At 39.4% G+C, this 22,345-nt stretch overlaps 1 long non-coding RNA gene across 2 annotated transcripts in view; it reads left to right on the forward strand.

Annotated features, from left to right (window-relative positions):
- Nucleotides 1-5,003: 5,003 nt before the first annotated feature.
- The window catches only part of LOC117219282 (uncharacterized), a 359,703-nt gene continuing 342,361 nt past the window's right edge, over nt 5,004-22,345 (forward strand). The window contains exons 1-3 of one of the 2 annotated variants that reach the window (XR_004489983.2): nt 5,004-5,390; nt 5,776-5,944; nt 6,499-6,630. This is a non-coding gene — a long non-coding RNA (uncharacterized LOC117219282). The remainder of the gene's footprint in view (nt 5,391-5,775; nt 5,945-6,498; nt 6,631-22,345) is intronic. The other variant, XR_004489986.2, reaches the window with a different exon arrangement.

Here is a 22,345-nt window from a genome sequence, read left to right on the forward strand (position 1 = left end):
GTGTTTAATAGCATTAGTTATTACATATTGGTATAAAATATTCAAATATATGTTATAATAATCATATTTAACAATACGTAGATGATTTTCCAGCGTTCCACTCATTTATGTCTATACGATCTTGTCTACATTTGCATACATAATTTGACGTAGTACTGTTTAAAAGGTTACAGTCAAATTTGTTAAACTATATATTATTCCCAGCTGCTATGATAATTCTGTTTAGAAGTAATGTTTATTTAAATTCTAAAGTGACTGTACACTGCAATGTGATGCAATAGGTTAATCGTGTGGAACGCATTTCATACTCGTTGTTATTTTTTTCCGTAAAGAACTCAAGGAACAAAAAACTACCGCATGTGCGCATGCGCTGGCTAACGACTGATATTCAAACTACGCTTCTAATTAAAATTTAAATTCGTATGTAAAAAATTATGCATATCCATTCGTATGGTAAACGTATTTAGTCTTAATCATAACACTTGGTATTAAAAAAGCTTATTTATTGTATGGCTTCTACGTATGAAATTGTTTTATAGTATATTCTGAAAATATGCTAACAGGTTTTGATAATCTCAAAAGTAAAAGTGTAATAAATTAATTGTACATAGTTATGATGTAAAAGTACCATATAACCGGAATGAAGTATTTTGTTCGCGACAAATTCGAAATTACCTGCGTTTAATTTTCTAAGTGCGAGAGAAATTGATGACCGATGAAAATTATGAATTTAATATCGCGATATTATTAGTAAAGTATGTATGGATATTGAAATATAATTTTATACTTGAATTAATAAACATATTTGAAAAATTCGATACTTCAGAACTTCGTTAATTAAACGGCAATTTTAATTAGCAAAGTGACAGTAATGCCAAAACGTGTATTTTGAGATATCCTATTTGCTAAATTAAATTCGGCGAATTAAACATCGATTACGAAATTTAGTTTAAACCTCCTCGTTCCATACGAATATCGTGTATAGTATAAAGCGTTGTATGAGATTTTAAATTTCGCGGGCCTCTGCTATTACGTTCTAAGTAATGAATTTATGTTTGTCTGTTGCGCTCTTCGCGTATTATTTATTCGAAATATTCACAGATTTGACTTTCAATTATCGGATGTTTCAATTCACACCGGTGATAAACAATTTCAAAGAGAGAACCAATTGATAAGTCCATTCATTATGGTCGCCGCGCCGGTCGATAAATATGTAAATGAACTGCGGAAGGCGGGATTTTTACTTGAAATTTTAAATGCTGCCCTCTGGGAAGCACCGAACCTTCCTTGTAATTATAGATATAGGAGTCCCAGGTGACAGGTACGCGCACTTAAATCAGCATTATTATAATTAAAAGAATAATTAGTATACCGAAAACATATACGCAAAGTATGGCAAATTAAGTTGAAGGTAGAGTCTTGTAAACGGTCCTGCATTTATTTGTATCGTTATCGATTCTGTCGGACCGAATTATGATTCTACCAAAAAAAGGAAAATGATTCTACGTAATTCGAAAATTTCAATACAAAGGCAAATATGCGTCTCGGCATTCGTATCCTGGATATAATTGCCAGATCCTTACTCGTTCTTTTGTTCGAAAACCAATTTTTTAGCAAGAGAAATGCATAGACTTGTACGCAAGTGCGACTCGAGATTGAAGTCGAGGTTTATCCCGATGGTCACGCCGTCGGGAAAATTCTGAACAATGTAGCGAACAGTCCTGGTAACAATATCGCAAGGCTCGAATCGGCGTGCACAACGTCTCCTAAGAGCAGGAGAGCGGAACTCGAACTGTCTTCTTCTTCTATTTGTCGGACTGCCCTCTCATTTGCTGGCTCTGCGTCCCTCTGCGACTCGCTCTCTCTCCCCCTCTCTCTCTCTCTCTCTCTCTCCCCTCCTTCCCTCTTTTTCTCTCTCCTTCTCTGCCTCTGCTTTTCTCTTGTACCTTGTACACGTGTATGGTATCTCTAACTCTGTTCCACTTCGGCTACGTGTATACGATTCTTGCTCCCCGTCTCTCTCCCACTCCTTCCCTCTGGATAGGATGAGATCGGGCTATAGACGTACACGACAGGATTGGACCAGCCTCTGACGTCATTGCGTGGACCGACGTATCTCGTCGACGATTGTCGAAAGCATGCTGTTCTCGCGCCTATATATCCACCTATGGCAATCAGCGGCAAATTCAAACACACGGCAAAGGTTTCTTTCCAGCCATGCTAATCGGTCGTTCCAATTTTATTACATTCCATCGTTCGCCCAGCAATGACCTGAAAAATCTACTTTCTCATCTTCAACAGGACAGTTTACGAAAGACTCTATGTAAATTTTCGTGGCTAGACTCGGGAAATGGGATAACTCGGGTATAACGAGGAATGAAAGAAGAGCGACGAATTATTAATTTATTTTGTGAAGAGCGAAGCCTTGGCGTTTTAAATATGGATTTTCACGGTTCGCGTATTCTTTACGTATGCATACATACATACGTATATATATATGTGTGTGTCCTTCGTTTCTGTTCCTCATGTGGTAACTGTCTTGCCGTTTGTGCTCATCACAGAAAGGTCGCGATATACTTTGTAAAATAACTAGAGAGAGAAAACTAATTTTCTTGCTGTTTATTGGTAAAGCTTCCATTATGTGTATCTGAATTTGTGTTACCGTAACCGGGAGGAATTTAATTTTAACTCACGAATATCGTCGCTTTCGTATGAATAGGGAACTTGATTTTTTTTTAGTTCTACAAGAAATTATAAAGTTTCACTACTTTAGCCACGTAAAGATATTTTAAACGGTGGTCTAGATATTTCATACCGAAAAGCCACACGCAGCCGCGCGTTCAAAAAGATTACCCGCCTTCTGAGAACGTAACTCATCGAGCCGTATAGTATGCCTGACGAATTGAAATAACTTTAATGGCGAGATCCCGTGTACAGATAAGACGTAATATTCTACTGTCTTTTAACATTTATGTATATAATTGGTAGATAATGTTGGTACTTCAATCTTTTATTCTTAATTCTCAAATCCTCTACAGACACATCGGTTGAACAAATAATTCTAGAAGAATAGTTCAGTGTGCTTTAAAGTGTGCTTTACAATTGAAATCAGGACATTGAGGCTTATTTATAATTCTACAGATTAAATTATAATCCCATATTTAACAGTACAAATAGACGTACAGTGGCATACAGTAGCAAGATTAGATTAATGCAAGTGATTTTGACCCGTCTGGTAGTTGTAGCGTTAATATCATATTCGCAAAGTACATGGAGGCCCTGAAAAGAGGACAATGATTGGCCTCGCTCAAGATGAATGACATCGAAGTCTGCGTAAGCGACTACGTGCTTCGATACCGAGAAACATCAGTAAGAGTGCTAGCCGTTGAAAACAGCAGAGGTTAGGTACCGCCAGGACGGTGCGTTCCAGGCAGTAGAGAGAAGAGTACCCGGAGAGTGCACCCGGGACGGGTAGGTATACATAGGTAGAGCGCAGAGGCAGAGGCAGACGAGAAGAGACGACCGCTTGAAATCCCTCTCTCCTTCCCGCCTTTCCTGCCTGCTTCTCTCTACCGCCCGTCCGCCATGCCACTACGAGCGAGCGAACGTACAGCTAGGCCGGCACAGTCCTGTAGCCCATTTGGCATTTCCCCAGCTATAGCGGCGGTCCTGTAGCCCATCGTTGTTATCGTCCCGCAGCTGCATAAAGTCGGCTCTGCCTCCCCTTACTCCTCTGTCCCTCTCCCATCCTGTCGACCCACCACCCGTCCACTCCCCTCGTCAGTCTGTTTCGCTCAGCTCACTGCTCGACATCAACGTTTCTTCCTCTATCTCTCTCTCTCTTTCTCCCCCTTCTCGCTCTATCCTTCCTTCTCTTACCAGCCTACCGACCCGATCGTGTCGCCCTCCTTCCTCCCCCCAATCGTATCGTCGGTTCGACCAATCCCCTTCCTTGTCGCCCCATGAGCTCTCTCATCCGCCGCCGTTCACTTCTCTCTCCCACGAGCTTGCCAGCCTGACGTTTCCCCCACCTTTCCTCCTCGCGCTCTCTCTCTCTTTCTTTCTCTCCCACTACCACTACCAACGTCGCCTTATTCTACGTCGTTACCGCGCTATCCCACACACATATAACAACGCGGGGCATCGGTACCACGTTTCTACAGCGACGCGACGGTGGCGCCGCCAGCCAGGGACGCCTCGAAACGTTTTCACCCTCCTGCCTTCCTCCCGCCTCACCGCAGTCCATGTACCGTCGACGACGCCTGATGCTGCCGTGCTGCGGTATATACTCGCGAGCGCCGTCCTTGTCGTTCTATCGATTCCCCTCCCTCCCTTCGCCGTATCGTTCGTACCCAACCTCTTCTCGTCCTACTCGTCATGTACCCCCTCTCACGCTTTTCTCTTCTCTGCGTCTCACTGGCAGCCAGCTTGCCTGTCTGCTTGCCTGGCCAGCCTGACTGCCTTGCCTGCCTTGCTCGTTTGCTTACTTGCTTGCATGCTAGTCTGTCCGCTAGGTTGCTAGCCCGCTTATTTGGCCCTGCCTGCCTCTGCCTGCCTGCTTCGTTCATCCTCTGCGTCGCTAACCTTGGTGGAGAATAACCCGCCGTTCAATTCAAGGAATTATGACGGCCCCTTGCTTCTTTCTCTCTTTTCCTATTTGCTAGCCTCTCTTTCTCTTTTTCGTTCTTTGTCACTAGTTTCCTTCTCGATCTCTCTCTGTCCCTTTCTCGCCGTGCCGGCTTTGAGACGAGCACAGGCTACGATCCTTTCCTTCGCTCGTTGCCGCTCATTCGTGCTGATATTTACGCGCCTATGGGCCCCGTGCAGCATGCGCTGCCATTACGGCAATCTCCGGAAACGAAGCTGCTGCTCGATATAATATCAAACGTGTTCCACGGAGCCGTTCGGTGTTCCCATGGCATGGTTATTAGGCGATTCTTTAAATTTAGCCAAGCATATCAAGTTCCCGGAGCAAATGACGCACAAGGCGATCGTGTCGCGAAGCAAATTCAATTCTCGTTGTCGATGCTGTGCTGCGTCGCGAGAGCCTTGTTGCCTTGCGAAAAGAGCGCCATCGCTCGGTGATGGCGCGCGCGCGCAAGTGAACGGCCGCGATTCGAGGTTAGAACGTTGTAAGATCGTTCTCGGAACAATCTCACGTTTTCCATTGGGCAACTTAGAAAATGTTTGCACACGCGCTGCGTTTAGTAACAATAGTCTATTTTAACTTGCGATCTACCACGTGATCCTTTCTTACAATTAATTCGGCCCGAGCTCAATTTATAATTAATGACGATCCCAGAATAAGGCGCAGTCAAGTACGTTCCCGAACTTTTAATTGGAAATGGATCATGGCAAAACAATTCCGTTGTTCGCGAATTTGAAACAAGGTATATAAATTCCGGCATTGTTTGCCATTTCAAGCATTTTCGATAATAAACCTTTAACCGATAAACCTTTGCTTATTAACCGAAGTGGTTGTACTTCGCGTGTCAAAGTGTGAAGACACAGTGTGCCGAGTCCGCTGTCTGTAGGAAGAAAATATTTTATATAGCTTCAAATGGTTTTCGATTTAACTGCAGAGTAATAGAATGATGATTTCGTTTTGCGTAACATTACTGAAACATCTATCTCCACAGTGTGACTTAGGACACTGGTTCTAAATATTGGTCGTGCGTTGACAACAACGGACAATAGATTGCAATATTACGTTTTCGGTAACATATTTTCTAAATAGCCTTATTTTAGTATAGTCTATAAGCGTTTTATTCGCAGCGTATCCATAATTTCGCGAAATGGTAAATGCGGGATTATGATAAATAGCGTTGTCCAATTGTCCAATAATGCGAACACGGAAGGACGAGGTCACCTGACACCCGATGAAACGAAACACGTAGCCTAATTAAATTTAGTTCGAATCAGATGTCATCGTATCGGGTCGTAAGTAAGTACAATTGCATTCGTTACTTGATTTGTTTAAAATGTGGCTTCTCCAACGTGGTGAATGAAAGTAGCCTTTATTATTAATAGTTAGTAGCCTTAAGTTATATATAGTAGCTAGCTATATATAGCTATATATAGCTATATTTATATATATTATATTATATATTATATTATATTATATATATTATATACTATATTATATATATTATATTATATATATAGCTATATATTAGTAGCCTTGACATAACCTTTATTATTTAAAAACGAGAACGAGTGCAGCGAAACGCAACTTAATTCGTGGAATTAGAACATGTTTCATATTTGCCACCGAACTGATTTTGTACGGTACCCTAATAAATGCACTTCTATCAACGGTTCGAGCAGCAAGTGGCAAAAATAACGACGTTGTTTCGTATCGTTGTTGCTAGTACACTTTACCAGCTCGTTCGCGAGCTCCGTGGAACGCAAGAAGCACTCGCGCGAGAATGGTCGTGTGCATTTCGAGGAATAGGTGCGGCAATTATCGCTTCGCGTTAATTTTTGGTGGTTTTATAGGGTAGCTGCATTGGCGTAACCAGCCGATGATCGATCGGCTGGAAATCTCCGCAACGTTATCGGCAGGATTAACCCTTGAGATACTCTGTGTCTCGCGGGCCCTTCAGTCACTTGAAATTATTGGCGAGCGCGGTGAGTAATTGCACTTTCAATTGGTAAATTATTAAACCCCGTCGCATCGCGTTATTGCGCCCGCGTTTTCGCTCTGTTATTGAAATCCACGACGGATATATTTTTTTTCCATTCTCTCTTCCCTTGCTTCTTCCCAGCTGATAAATTCTATATCGATGAATTAACAGAGTAATACACACACACAACCGGCTGAAAAAATCGAATTTCTCCGCACAAATCGAGGACACCGCAACAGCATGAAAATTAAAAATATCATTGTTTCTTACGTCTCTGACAAAAATTAATGAACGCAATATGCGCCTCGTGCATATCAAGCTTTACCGCGCATTTTCCAATGGAAAAATTAGCACGTACAAAATCATTTCTAAAGTCTCTCGAAGAAACGCTTTATGATTTACAAAAAATAAAGTCCCAAACGTGATCAAATTTCAAGCCGTATTCCCGTGTCAACGGTAACGCGTTGGATAACATTTATTTTTGCGAACACGTAGAGGCGCGTTATGCGAATTAGCACCGTGCGCCGACGCTTCCGGTCTGCGCGTTGGCGTCGATTTTTTCGGAAAAACGCCGCGGGAAAAACCGGGAAGCATGCCGAGGCGTCCGTTAGGTTTTACGGATGCGGTAAAGTTTCCTTCGCAGACGTCGTGATTACATAAAACGTGGTTCGGTAGCGGCTGCGTTTTACTGCCCGCCGGTCGTTACATCGTTCGTCTGGACGCGTCGAAACGGCCGAGCAACATACAACATTTTTCACGTGATCTTGACCTTTGAACAAAACGATCGGCCTGCCCCCCTCGGCTTCTCCCTCTCCAACCCCGAAGACTCGCAGGGTAGAGGATGCAGGATGTCGTTCGCGCGACATCAGTGTCAGTCACTTGTTGAATGTCGGCCAGCGTGTACGGATGAGCATCCGGCGTGCGTCCTTGCAGTGTTTTTCGCTGCAACTGCGCGCATTCCTCCTCTCCGTCTGAGGTACACGTCGCCCGGTAAACGACGATCGTCGTATAAATACCGGCAGACGACGTTCTCCGTGACATGAGAACGAACTCACCATCGTGCTCGATGGTCCATTATCTTTAGAAATTAATTAAGTCACCGATGATGACTCGATGATCTCTTAAAAGCGGTGTAGCAACCGAAGGGTCCTTAACCGGTAACCACAGACGTTGAAATATTATAATGCTTTCGCAGACGTGGGGTCTATGTTAATTGCACAATTAACACGTTGTGAAAGTATTTGTTTAATCTGTTTCGAATTTCTCTCACAATATAGAAGGTCTAACGGTATTTTCAAAATCAAAGATGAACAGTGAAAATTTCTTAATAAACCGTTCTAAATAGATGAAAATTTTGTCCATAATTCAACAAATTATTTGGACGAACTTAATGCAACAATTTCTTCTGATATTTTTATTAGAAATGAAAATAATCAAGATTCCATTATAAGGCTTGCGGTGAATAAAGCGTTAAGTCGAGAAATGAATTTTGGGTTATTTTACTTAGGGATCCGCAGGCTAGCCATAAGATAATACAAGTTCACCTATGTCTTCACGTTGCTGTATAAATTAAATAATTGTTGGCACAGGTTTGGATAGGGCTGCAGTGATGCCAATAGCTCACTTAAGCGTTAAAGTAGCAATTAGTACTGCAGTAGAACCTGGAGCATTATGATTTTTTCTATCCTAAATGCATTTTAGTAATTCTTACAGAATTTTTGTATATGCCGTGACTGTTATATTGTTCTAGGTTTCCTTTTTGTGGAGAGGCAGAATTAAAACTTCAGAGAATGTAAATCAGCTTCTTTTACAGAATCGTACTACACACTTTATGTTACCACGTAGGCGGATAGCCAATAAATTAGCAAAGTAATCGGTATACTCAATTTTCGTGAAATGAAAATTCATTTAAGTTTAGTTCGCAAATGAATAGTATGCACAGCAGCACACGGATACGGAATTTGCAACATTCGAAAGCAAAGATCTGTGTGTCTTCCTTATCATTAAGTTTTCTGTTTTACCATTCAGTTATTACTCCGGCCACGACAGCCTCTAATTTTTTGTAGCACTACCGCCGTGTTTTGAAGTGTAACTTCGGATTAGTACTATCCGTCTCATCCGCGCGGCTATTGATCTATCTTGCTCACAGTCTACATTCGGTTCGCTGTCCTTGTCCAGCAAACGTTCAGTGGAACAAATTCCCAATTTTAGTTGGAACATTACTGTACTTTGAGCAACTTTGGTAGGTCTCGCTGTTTACCCGGTCGATTGTTCTAGGTAGGCGGTTACAATAGATTTGTAGCGCTAAATTATTACAGTAGAATTCAATAGAGAGTAATCTTGCTCAACAATATCTTTGTTTCTCTATCTCTGCTTCATCGTCGGTAGCAAATTAACGCAACGGCAAATAGTTAATGTAACGGGAAGACAAAAGGCTTCCTAAATTTCTTCTTTGAAAACGAAAAATCAAGCTTACCTGAAAAAAGGATGTACAAAAGAAACAATTTTTGTTTCTTGTGCGAGAAAGGATCTACCAAGAACAAAAAAAAAGGAAAAAACAATTTTATATCTTGCGTGTTTCCATTCGTTTTAACATTTTGACAACAGAAAGAAAAAGAAACAAATCTTGTTTCGATTTAGAAGAAATGAATTATTTTGTAGATTATAGTTATTATTAGACATTTACGACAAAAACGAATAGGAACAATTTCAAAAAACCGGACAAAAGAAAATCGATGTATCATATTTTCAACTCGATGAAATCATTACAGAAGGGATCGAAGACAGACAGTCGAATCTGTCTGTTACAGTCGACGCAGAAAGTTCTTGTCTCGCACAAAGATCCGCGGTCTAGTTATTGTAACGTTACACGGCCCTGCATTTACGAAACGAATTGAAAAGAGTCGGGAAACGTACGCCGGGATTAGAAGCGAGCGACGAACGATGATCATATAAGTTCGCAATTAAACGCGAACGGTTCCGAGTCATTCCCGACAAATTCGTACGTGCCGTCGATGACAAGTTGAATTGCAAATTTAATTGGGATTTCGACGTTCCGTTTTCGGGCGGGCGTCGAAGGAGTCTACGTGTTCGCCTCTACGGCAAATATGGGGTAACAAAGTTCCGGATGACGTTCCCCGATGACTGTAACGCGTCTGTCACGGGTCCCATCGTCGAACGTGACGGTCCTGCCGGCGAAAAGATTACGACGGATCCGCCACTGATTTTATAATTACGTTAATGATCTACTCCCCCGCGAATTCAATCTGAAAATGTTTGCGCGCAAGAGTGGTTCCCATGGCCCGGCGGAATTCCTGTAACGCCGGGAAACGCGGGCTCGCGTTTATGTTAGAGAATTTCGACGAATCTACTACGACGGGATTTAATATTCACTTAATTAACTCAAAAGCTCGTATCTTGCGCGGCCGCTCGCGCGACCCGCGTCGCGAGGTTAATTGCTAATGCGTCTCTTCCGGCGAGGGTTTTCTTCTCGCGAAAATTCGCGGCGATCCGATTGCCACGTCCAGTCGGCTGTGGCCTGGAAACCCGCTCTCTGTGTACGAACGCAATTTTTCAAGTTCAATATGAGCCGTTTATTTCGAAAGTGGCGTAAGTCACTTTGTTTTTAAGTCGATATATTTAAGGGTTTGCGTTTTAACACCGTTTCAAAATATGGATGCTAACTTTCGAGGAGATTTACTTGTACTTGTTATCTCAGGATATTGATATTTTTCTCAGTATAAGTAATTTCGTATAAACATTAAAGAATTGCCACTTTTCATTACGGTAAAGTGACTTATGTCACTTTCAAAATAAACGGCTCATATACTACACAACATTTTCTTGCCACAATGCGATAAACTTTTGCAGCATAGCCAAGTTAAAAATATTATTTTATATTCGTTTTAGATGATTCTATGATCAGATATGTTCTAAATACAAAATTGAAAGTAAAATTAAATGTTTCGCATATTAATTATTAGTATATTAGAAGACGGGTTTTAATGATGGTTTTGTATATGCATATTGGCAATATATTTAGTGTATTTAATCTGGTTGCGATCCATTTTTTAATCCATATACAACTAACGTACAATTTATAACAATTCGAAATTTGAGAACGGTTTTAAGAAATGTGTTAAGACTCATAAGCATCGGATCTTTTTTTTTTATATGAAATTATTATTAAACAATTGCTAAGAAGAGGATATGAATGTTAGGGACAACCTCTAGCAACCTTCGCGTGTACGATATTTTTAACAAATAGATACCAACAGTATTTGTATACATACATGTACTATGTATATTACTATATACATACTAGTAGCACATGTATACGTATAAATACGGTATACAATATATTAATAGTATTAATTAATTATATTGTCTCGAAAAATGTGATTCGTATTTTATTTAAAAACGAACCGTGATTTTTCACATTTTTCGACATTTCCGATGAGCTTGTAAAAAGTTTCCAACAAAAGTTGGTCAGTATTCAGTTTTCTGCAAATATTATCTTTTTTTTGTAAAAATGATGGTCACCTCGATTTTTTTAATGTTAATACAAATTTCTGACTCGATGATATTCCAGGTGGTATCGTGACGAATTCAACGACCTACTAAAACATAACCTTAAACCTTGATACAACGTTAAAACAATTTTGGTTCCAGAAATTTCCAGTCCACCGTGCCAGTCGGAGGAGAAAATGAATTTCCATCGTGATTCATCGACTTTCAATCATAAAGCTTCAGCAATAGTGCTGCAATTAGTTAACAGGGCTTTTGAGTTGCAGCATACGTCGTTAGTCAAGACTAAATTGGTAGAAACTTTTGTAAATGCAACAAATTCACTTTGTTCTCTGGTTCGCAGAGCTTCGGGGTTGTGCATCCGCTTGGATTTTCACACACCGAGTAGAAAACAGTAATTTTGATAATGCTTTTTTTTATATTCAGAATCATTTTGTTTCGAAGAGAAATTATTGATTTATATTATTCAAGATTGCAATATTTCTTAAGAAATCTTTGAGAAAACTTATCTTCTATCGATCGGTTTATTATTAGACTGCGGATCCTTGTGCGAAATAACAAATTTTCCGAGGCGATTGTATAAAAATAAATTGTTTCTCTTAATAATTTTGATGAGTTCGAAATAGTGTTACGATATTATTAAACACTGTTTGTGTCTTCACAGTTTGATACTTCAGCTATTCATTTTGGCTACGAACGTATAAAATTAGCAGTCTCTTTATTAGAATACCGATGAAAATAATTTCACTGTTATTACTAGACTTTAAAATAGTGTAAAAATTAGAAGCACTTTAAAACGTTAGTGTATTTTTCTCATCACCTATTAAGCTAATTAAAGGAAGAATAAAGTTGCTACTCGGTTTCTATTTTTTGCATTCGATGCAGATAATTTTTATTTTGCGTAAAAATCTGCGGCCTCGTTATTATTATGAAACAATGGATTTGTAGATGGTAGCGCTGTAGACCATATTGATTTTCCAGTAGAGCGCGCCAAGTTTCGCGCATACGAAATCCTACGAGCGTAGTGAATTTTTGGACTCGTGAAAAATTGAATGAAATAATTCTAGTAACATTAATTATTATTTTCGTCCTCGAAGATTTGACCACTCCTTGCTACGCGCAGAGTGCAAGTTTCAAGGAACTCCGGTCGTCGTTATTAACTTGCTATCACAGCACTCGGTTGCACAGGTCAATCTTCCTTCGTTCTGTTTGTCTACTTTTCCGACGTAAGTGTGTAGGTAGGGCGAGAAGGGCTCGCAACACGACGTCAACTTTAATGTAACCCCATGACCCTTTAAAAGGAGACCACGTCTTTCCACGACGCGAACTTTGATCTTCGGTTAAACAGCGCCGTCGTTCCACTGCGTTACCAAATTTCTACCTTCTGTTAGAATTAAAATCGAGGGGAAATTCATTATGATTCCAGGCGAAAAGTGACGTACCGCAAAACGAGAAAGTAGATCGGCCTTTCCGGTTCAAGCGAATTCTCTTTCATCATTTCTTGCTGCTCGGTCAAAAAGCGGACTCTGGCGAAACCGATATTTCATACACGAGTTAAAAAAATATTCATCGATTTTCGTGATTTCGTTCTGGGAAACGGATTTGTCTTATTGGACATATATTTTACGATAATTAGGGAAACATTAATTGCCGGGTGTGTTAAAGTGGCACCGATGTTGTAGAAGTTAGACAAATGCCTTGTGAAAGTATTTGTTTGTTTGAAATGGTTTAAATTTCTTTGAGAAATAGTTTAAATAGTTTAAACAGTTTAAATAGTTTAAATAGTTTAAATAGTTTAAATAGTTTAAATAGTTTAAATAGTTTAAATAGTTTAAATAGTTTAAATAGTTTAAACAGTTTAAACAGTTTAAATAGTTTAAATAGTTTAAATAGTTTAAATAGTTTAAACAGTTTAAACAGTTTAAACAGTTTAAACAGTTTAAACAGTTCTTAAATATTTTAAATTTCTTTTGAAATTGCAGAAGGACTGATTTATTGGTCAATGTGAATAAATAATGTATATAAATAACCGAGATTTACAAAATGCATTTTTCATAATGTAGGCTCGAATAACAAAGTTGAAGGTACATCATTTTTTAATTCATTTATCATGCTTACCAATTGGAATGTTTGGAAACAATATTCTCAACCATTGTAAACTAATTCGTCTAACATGACAACAAAAATTCAGATCGCTCGGCCCGATCATAAAGAAGTTGCTCCGCGAGAGCACGTGTACATTCACGCGGCAAAAATCATTTCGTTAACGAATACACGTCTCTTTCCGTCAAGTTTGGCTCCACGGCGGACAGAGGCGAGCTTCGTTAATTTTTCGGCGGAGAATCGCGATTTCGTGGTCGAACGAATCCCAAGCTCGGCTAAATTGTCTTCGATCTACCTGAAGCACACAGGGGTCGAGTTTACTTCGGGAGGCGGTCGCCTAGCGTCGGTCGTAGCCTATGCTATAAGTTCGGAGCCGAGTTCAAACAGGTCTGAACCTTCGGTCCGTGGCCCATGGCCCATTATCCCGAAGGGGCCTTGGAAATTCCTTTAGCCTGTGGAATTGCCGGAGTCGAAACTTTGTGTCCCCGACCCTAAGCTACGACCCAAAAGATATTTCACGTGTATACCGAAGCATATTTAAGCCTTCCGCCGGGGCTGGTTCCCCGTCCTGGGCTGTCGCAGGTGAAAAGAATCCGCAGCGTGCAATCGGACATCAACAGAAAACCATGGGCAGTCCTGCGGATGGCCCATTCTTTTGGATCCCGTTAAGTTAAGGTTAAGACGAAATTTTAATTTCAATTTCACTTTCACTTTCTGTTCGTTAACGACAATAGCGATAAGCTAGACATATTTGCAGCCAGTGTGACAAAACTTAAAACAGGTCTTTATAAAGATTATGCCAGGTTATGTCAGGTTATGTTAGATTAGGTCAAAGCAAGATATATTGTTGTTACTGTTATTGTAAAAATGGGTGCACAGCCGTATATATAAATAAATTAAATTAAATTAAATTAAATTAAATTAAATTAAATTACACTGAAATTAAATTAAATTACACTGAAATTAAATTCTTAATTCTGACACTCATCGAAGACAGTATCTCACTGACTTACTAAATTACATTGTAATTCAATCTTGCAATTTAATTACATTGTGTTTCAACAACAAAGTGATTCAACTACGTTGTAATTTATTTATATAATTCAAATATTTCTGTTAATTTAATTGACAATTATCTTAATCACGAGCGTAATTCAAATATAATGCAATCGAAATACAATGCAATTGTGATACAATGTAATTGTAATACAAACTTTGCAAATTGCAGTCCGGAACTTAGATGAAATGAGATACATTTTTCCCGCGTATGTCGTAACTTCACTTCAATTACATCGCAATTCGTAATTTTACTTCAATTGCACTGTTATTCGTAATTTTGATTCGATCACATCGTAGTTAATTAAATTAATGTATTTTAATTACTTAGCACTGTGTACTTGTTCTCGAATGGCAATTACGAATTGCATTGTAATTTAATTGAACGCAGATCTGAATTACGAATTACAATTTGATTGTTTTATAATGTAATTGAATTACCTTGTGATAATAATTTCTCGTGTGATTCGATCGTGATTCTGTACACAACGTTGGTTTTAGGAAACCTCTAAATGCAACAATCGTCGAAAGCATTATCTCATTAGCGGACTCCGGACGCTTATGCGAAATAAAAATCATCCGCATGAATTATACGGAACAAGAGTGCAACGAAAATGTACTGCCGCGACACACGAAACGATTAGAAAACATTCTTTGATAATTATGGTAAATGCGACAGCGACGAGTTTATCGAAGATTGTGTCCAAATTCGAAGACGACCGGGTAAGTGGATCTTGAGATATCGCGTCAGTCGCATCAGAAAACATGGTTTCGAGAAAAACGCGTTTGAAGTTTCTCTTGCTAATTATATGTATAACTTCGTTGTTTTTACGAATCGCAAAAGTTCTTGCGGCAGGTTTGCGTAAGGTTTCATTCGAGTAAATTATGTTGGAGCGATTGCAATTTCACTCGCCCCCAAGCCACCTCAAGCAATGCGGTTTAAAAATATCTTTCGATATTGTTATTTAAAAGAAGACTTCAAAGCACCTCTTTGATACGACGAAGAGCTTCAGGAGCCTATTAATAGATTTCCACTAGATAAAATGTTAACGATCGCTATTTTTGTTTCGTCATCACTGTTATTATTATTAGTTTTCTGATTTGGATATCCTTCTATTGCTTTATTATTATTATTATTATCATCTAGAAATTATTTTTATCGCGCTTACATTTCTTCCTTTTGCTCGAGATTTCATCGTTTAGCAATAGAGCAAATCAAACGAGATTGTATTACTTTTTATTAGTAATTTATTCATGGAATCTTAATCGATGCACGATCAGATATTGTTCCTTTTATATACGTTCGGCTTGTTTTCGTCGGATCTTGCGTGCAATTATTCGAATCCATTGGGAAAATGCAGCAGAATAGTTTGGAAATGTTCCGTATAATTATTTTGCGGCCTGTATTATTAGATCGGCATTAATTCTGCTTGATTATTTATTATTTGATTTACCCCTGATATTTTATTGAAGCGACGGTCGCGTTGCTACTTTATAGGTCAGATAAATCTATAATTAATACCCGGTTCGAGAAACATATTTTAATCGATAGGCGGAACAAAATTTTTTACGCAACGTTTCTAGACCGTTATAGGTGTGCTATTGAACAATCGCATATTCCTACTGCAAGATTCATTCGAAAAGAAACTGAAAAACGAGTACAGTAAATTCTTCCTAATTCTCCCTTCAGCCTGTAAACAGAAATGAACAATTTCGGAAGTGGAGATACGATTATTATTATTATATTAAAAGAAAAACTACGATTATTTGAGCCTTGCGGCTCGTTTTTATAGTTACCGATTGTTAACAACTATAAAAAAACTGAGAAATCTTTTCTCAGATTGTCCATTGTCGTGCGCGATTTGAGCGCGAATTAGGGAGAAATTACTGTTCCCACATGTACGCAGCTGTAATATACGGTATGCTTCATCTAAATTCACGTTTACGAAGATTGATCTGCAAACGAAGAAATCGACCGATGTCATAAACTCACTGTTATTGGTTCTCCTGCGTTATGATCGTTTATTTTTAGATTTTATATCAACGTGAAAGTGACTGCTTTGAAAATGTTTTTGTGCGCGAACGAACACTAATCCTCGTTCCTTCGTGTCTCTTGTACGTGGGTGTAAACTCGCCGTGCTTCATCGAAATTCATATTTGCGTAAGTTCATTTGCAAAAGCAGAAATCGACCGATGTCATAAATTTCCTATTATTGGTTCTCCTACGTTGTGTTTGCTTGTGTCGTGTCAACGTGAAACTGATTACTAGACCGCGGATCTGTACGCGAAATAAAAATTGTGCTAAGTAAAGTTAATCGTGAGAAATATGAGATAGTTGGAAAAGGCTTTCCTGTATCAATAATCGCAATGTATTGTTTGCAACAATATCTTTAAATTCTTGCAACGTCTTCGTAGCTCGGTATTTCACGTAAATGCATAAAATCCGCTGTCGAGTGGATCACACTTTTGAAAATGTGTTCCGCGTGCGCCAACGAGCGCGCCAACCTTCGCGCCGGTTAATTTGCACAAACAAATGCTCGGCGAAGATACGAATTCTCGATCGTCGGTTCTGCCACGTCGAAATGGCGGCAGAATCTCCGTTGTTGTTTTACAAACATTTTTCGCGCGCCATTGCACCCCGCGTCAGCTTAATAAAGGGCGACTATTTCGAGGCCGTTTCTTGCGCTCGAAAGAACAATAACACTTGCTCTTCGGTTTCGAATTGCAAGGGGGCGTAAAATCACTAGAATCCCCGGTCGTATCGCAAATATTGACCGGGTCGTCGTAAAAAATTTAAAGCGCAAGAGAACGGACTGGCGAGATGGTATCGATTAGGAATTTAAGGGACATCGCCAGTTTGTTATTCGGAAGGATCCCGTTTTCTCATGTGAACCGAAACAGTTGCTTGGTCTTTAATTAAGTTGACTTTTGCGACTATAATTACCGCGCCTCGTTCGGAAGTTGCGAAAGAAAACGCCCGCGGGTCGGGGTTGGTATTCGGCAAAAAAATCGCCGCGGTTAAGTATGACGGAGAACCGCAATTTTTTTTCTTCCAGATTAAAAGTAAATTTCAGATTTATGCGTTCCGACATCGCCGCCGCGGCCGCCCGCGCCCGCCGCGCCGGCAGGGAAATATTTGATCCGAATATTATCGGCGGATTTAATGCGAATTTACGATAACAAATCGGCTCGTAAAATCGATCGGCGTAACGGAGATCGTCGAAATTCGATTGCGGCCGGCCGCGGAATTTGAAAATCTGCGATCTGCTCTTGACCCTGCCGCAAATAATCCCGTTAAACGCGACTGTTCGGGCGCGCGAAAAAATTTTGCAAAACGTGTAGCGCAGCGTGTCGAACGGCCGAGGAACAGCGCCCGCGCGCACGCGTTGTCAATGAATACGATTCGAACACATCCGTGTTAATCGATTACCAAAACGTTTACAATATGCAGTCTCCGAACATCGACATTTTCCACATTGCGGCAACAAGTTTTATTGTCTCGCGTCGAAATGTTTGCAACTAACAAAAAGAGGCATATGAGCGCGCGGTTTGTTTCAGGATTAAGTCCCTAAACTGCAGATTATTTTTTCCGTACATCGTATATCTCTTTGCTAATTCCAGTTGTTTATGTTTACCTCCGTTGTCCTTTTATCCTTCTCTTATCTCTCGTAGAACTTTATTAATAGTAATGGTAATAATAATTTTATTCGTGTATGCGCAGATCAAAGATCCTTTGTTACATAAAAGCAGAGATTTTCTATAGCCGTCGCACGAGTACGATAAAAATAACAATCAGCCAAATGAAAAAATAAAAAGCCAAAATCATTGAGCGAAATACAGGAGCCCCGACACGAGTCTTTAATAATCAATTGCGTAATATAAATAAGGGAATTTTAACAAAAGATGACATTAATATAAGTAAGAAATATCATTTATCAAATTTTAAATTAGTCTATTAATATTGTCAACAACCAATATAAAAATAAAAAATAAAAACGGCAAAGAAAAATATAAAGTATAAAATAATATGTGATAGCCCGACTCCAATCGCTTTTTCATTGTACCTCATTTGATAATATAATACAAAAAGTAAGAAATAATGTGGCATATATAATAAATATATAACAGATATAATGAGTATGTATTGTACGGGAAATGTAATAAATGAAAGATTACCAGATATACAAGTAATACTATTGTTAAAATAAAAATACAGAGGTAAAGGTTCATAAAAAGAAGGGGAAAACTAAGTTGTAAAATAGTAAACAGTAACCGAAGTAACGGCACAGTGTCTGAAAAATGGGTCGCGAGCTGTGAAAAATATAAAAATAATAAAATTAAAATTAACTACTAATTTTAGTAATTAATCATAATAGTAGTCTACAACTACTTGCGTGAATTTGAATAGTCTTCACGCTACAAGACGACACCGTTGTGTTTACATTCCCCCTCTTACTAGCCGCCCCACTGCCGCAGCTATCGGTCGCTATTGGCCGGTCACTAGCGACCGATAGCTGCGGCAGTGGGGCAGCTAGTAAGAGGGGGAATGTAAACACAACGGTGTCGTCTTGTAGCGTGAGGACTATAAACAGTTGAAACTATTACGGTAACCAAAGAGCGTACGGTGAAGTTCGGGAATGTATGCAAAATTATGTTTATACTTTTCTTGGTAGGATTACAGATTTTCTGTGTAACGAAGGGACATCGTTATCGACGTTTTGGAGTACATAGTCGATCCTCGCATTTCCTGGCCACACGTTTCAAACTAATGTTAATGCGATCAAGCTGTAAACGTTCCATCGGCGTTTTAACGAAGTACGAAGTAGAATATAAATATCGTAGAGCCGCGGGTAACATTCACATTTCCCCGTAGCCAGCCTAACGACGAACACCATAAATGCCTAAAATCCGCATTCTATATTCCATTATATTACAGAGCTAATGGCGGCCCGCGACATAATAGAGGCTATCGATTTTTCACGTGTTCGAAAAATCTTCGCCGTTTGTTTTACCGCGTGCTACAAGTACGCGAAGTTTCTACCATTATTTCGTAGGATCTATGTGTGTACGTATGTATGTATGCGTGCACGTATGCGTATATATAACGCGATATCGCTCCGATGAAACCGGGCGAAGTTTCTTTCGAACGAAAACACGTTTAATCAATTATCCGTACACGCGTGTACTCGTCGCCGAAGCGGCCGCATTTCGTATTCATGGCGCGAGCCGGAATCAGCATTAATGAAAAAAAGAAAGAACTAATAATTCATCAAAACTGCCGGGCAGGTTTTCGTGGTAACGACCTCGAGTCACGAATCGGGGATTCCTCTGCGTAATGAATCAAGACGGTGACAGAAACTGGTGCGCACCCTACTGACCCTAATGCGTGCGATCACACCACGAACAAAACAACGCCCAAAACAAACTTACGTCCCGCCCAGTGAAATTCGCTTTCCCTTTTTCAAGGTTCCCGGCTATAGCAGCGCTGGCTAAAAATATTTCAACAGAGAAATACAAATGTTTGTAAATACTGTTTCTCTCAACTTCGTTACATATATTATACTTCGTTTGAAATAGTAATTTATTTCTGTATTAAATGAAATGCTGTTGGAAATACTTAATTGATTTTACAAATATATAATAAGTATTTTATTAATATTATTAATATACTATAATTATATTATACTATATTATCTTAATACTATGTTAATATTATTAAAATACTATATATTATATACTATAATATTATATAAAATACTTATATATAATATTAATATATAATATAATATATAATATTTTAATATAATATTATATAATAATTATATAATAATAATATATCATTATATTATTATTAATAAAAAAGCACAAATTACATAAACATTTGCATTTTATTATTTTATTAACAACAACGGAACAGGTCCGTCGAATAGAATTACGCGAAGGAGAAGGAAAACAGGGAGAATTCGATGTCCGTAATACGAACCGGTTGTCTGTCGTGATGGGGTGACGTCATGGGGTAGTTGTGCCACGAAAAGTTTTTGGATCGCGTCCCCTATGTCGGTAAAGCAGCATCGGCTAGGAAATTACAAGAGCCGGAGAGAGTGAAAGAGGGAGAGAGAGAAGAGAACAAGAGAGAGAGAGAGAGAGAGAGAGAGAGAGAGGGAGAGAGAGAGAAACTCCCCTTTCAGGAAGGTCGGTTTTAGGGTGGCTGCTAGAAGGGAGGTTTTTTTGTCGCGTCCGTATTCTCGCGCGGCGCCGAGGGGCGCTTTTTAAGGACGCCCGGCGTCGCAGGATAGCGGCGTCTCCGCTTTTAATCTGTGTTACTAATTTTTCTCTTCCGTGAACTTTCGAGTGAACTTGCGCGAGCCGGTCTCGCCCGCTCTCGCGCTTCCATCGGGTTAAAATTTCAAATTACGGAAATTCGAACACTCCGCTGCGAATTATTTTTCCTTTTCCTTCGCGGCGTTAATTATATTTCGCTGCGCATCGAGAGTTCCGCATTCGTAGCGTTTCCTTCACGTTCTAGAACGATAAAAACCGTACCTACTACGTCGTTACATTTCGCGTAATTGTCTCTAAACAATTTCTTTTCCTAGAAAGTACAGCGATGGGCACTTGGAAGCGCGTAGTTAATTCTTGATTAATTTTTATGTTAACACACTATATATATATCCGCTTGTCACAGATCGAGCTTTACTCAACGTCTAACGGAGGAAAATCGGCGAATGTTGAAAAGATATGCTTTTTAAAAAACATTTAATATTTGCAAAACTGACAATAAGATTTTGATAACAGATACGCGTCGGGGATTTTTAGGATTTCACAGAGGGATTCTTTCAAATATAACAATGACGTTCGAGAAAATTAAATTTCTTAAAAAAGGTATTAATACCTTTTCCGCGCGTATAGTGTGTTAAGAATGTGCACAGCGAACGATACCGGAAGAATGAAGTTACTTATTATACACGAGCGGAGATCGGGGGTGGCAGAAGTCCCTGTAAATTCCCGGTATTCGCCGGGACTGGACTAATTTTGTCTGGTGAGGCGCAATGACGTTGTATTAGAATAAACCAGTTTCCACCGAAATTGCGTAGTATCACGTACGAGCCTGTAATCTATGCATCGGTGCATCTTCGCCGAGCAATAGCCGGGCGACCTTGTCAGGAAAAGGACAACCGCCGGCTGCGGTTGCTACCCCTCGTTACATTCACCCTTGTAACGCTCGGCATTGTCGGCTCTTTGCCACTATCTTTCCGGAATCCGCGGCATTCGTTCGTATCGCCGAATGGAAACGTATTCGTCGACTGTGCTTGGCAATTTTCCATTCGCTCGGGCTACAGAGATATTATTAGACTGATCTTGCTCCCATGTTCACGCGTTTTGCCTACCGCGGACTGTTTCGCAGCTTTCGGAAATTATTAATCCTTCGTGAACGAATGCCGACGTGTTCCACGAGAATTGCAATTGTAGATCTTGTTCCAGAAGCTGCGTGCATGTAATTTGATTGTATACGTAACGAAAGGATTCAGGATATATATCGTCAATTTTCCCGGTTCTTTAACATTTAACTACGGACATCCGAGTTTTGTGTGATAACTATATATTCAAATATATTGTTCACGACATTAATATGATATTTTATAATTGATAATCTTTATATAGAAAGATAATTTTTACATGAAATGAAAATTCACACACACACACACACACACACACACACACACACACACACACACACACACACACACACACACTTTGCACATTCGTAAACTCACTGTGCGCGGGAGAAGTTTTTAAGAAATTTAATTTTTTCTCATTTCGTTATTATATTTGAAAGAATCCCGCCGTGAGATCTTAAAAATCCTCGTTGCGTACTTGTTATCAAAATCTTATTGTCAGTTTTGCAAATATTAAATGCTTTTTAAAAAGTGGATTGTTTCAAAATTCACTGATTTTTACATGGAATGGTAATTTTTACAAAGGATAATCATTTTAAACGGAATGAACATTTTTACATAGAATGATAATTTTTA

This window comes from Megalopta genalis, chromosome 6, assembly GCF_051020955.1.
Source record: "Megalopta genalis isolate 19385.01 chromosome 6, iyMegGena1_principal, whole genome shotgun sequence".
Taxonomy (NCBI): domain Eukaryota; kingdom Metazoa; phylum Arthropoda; class Insecta; order Hymenoptera; family Halictidae; genus Megalopta; species Megalopta genalis.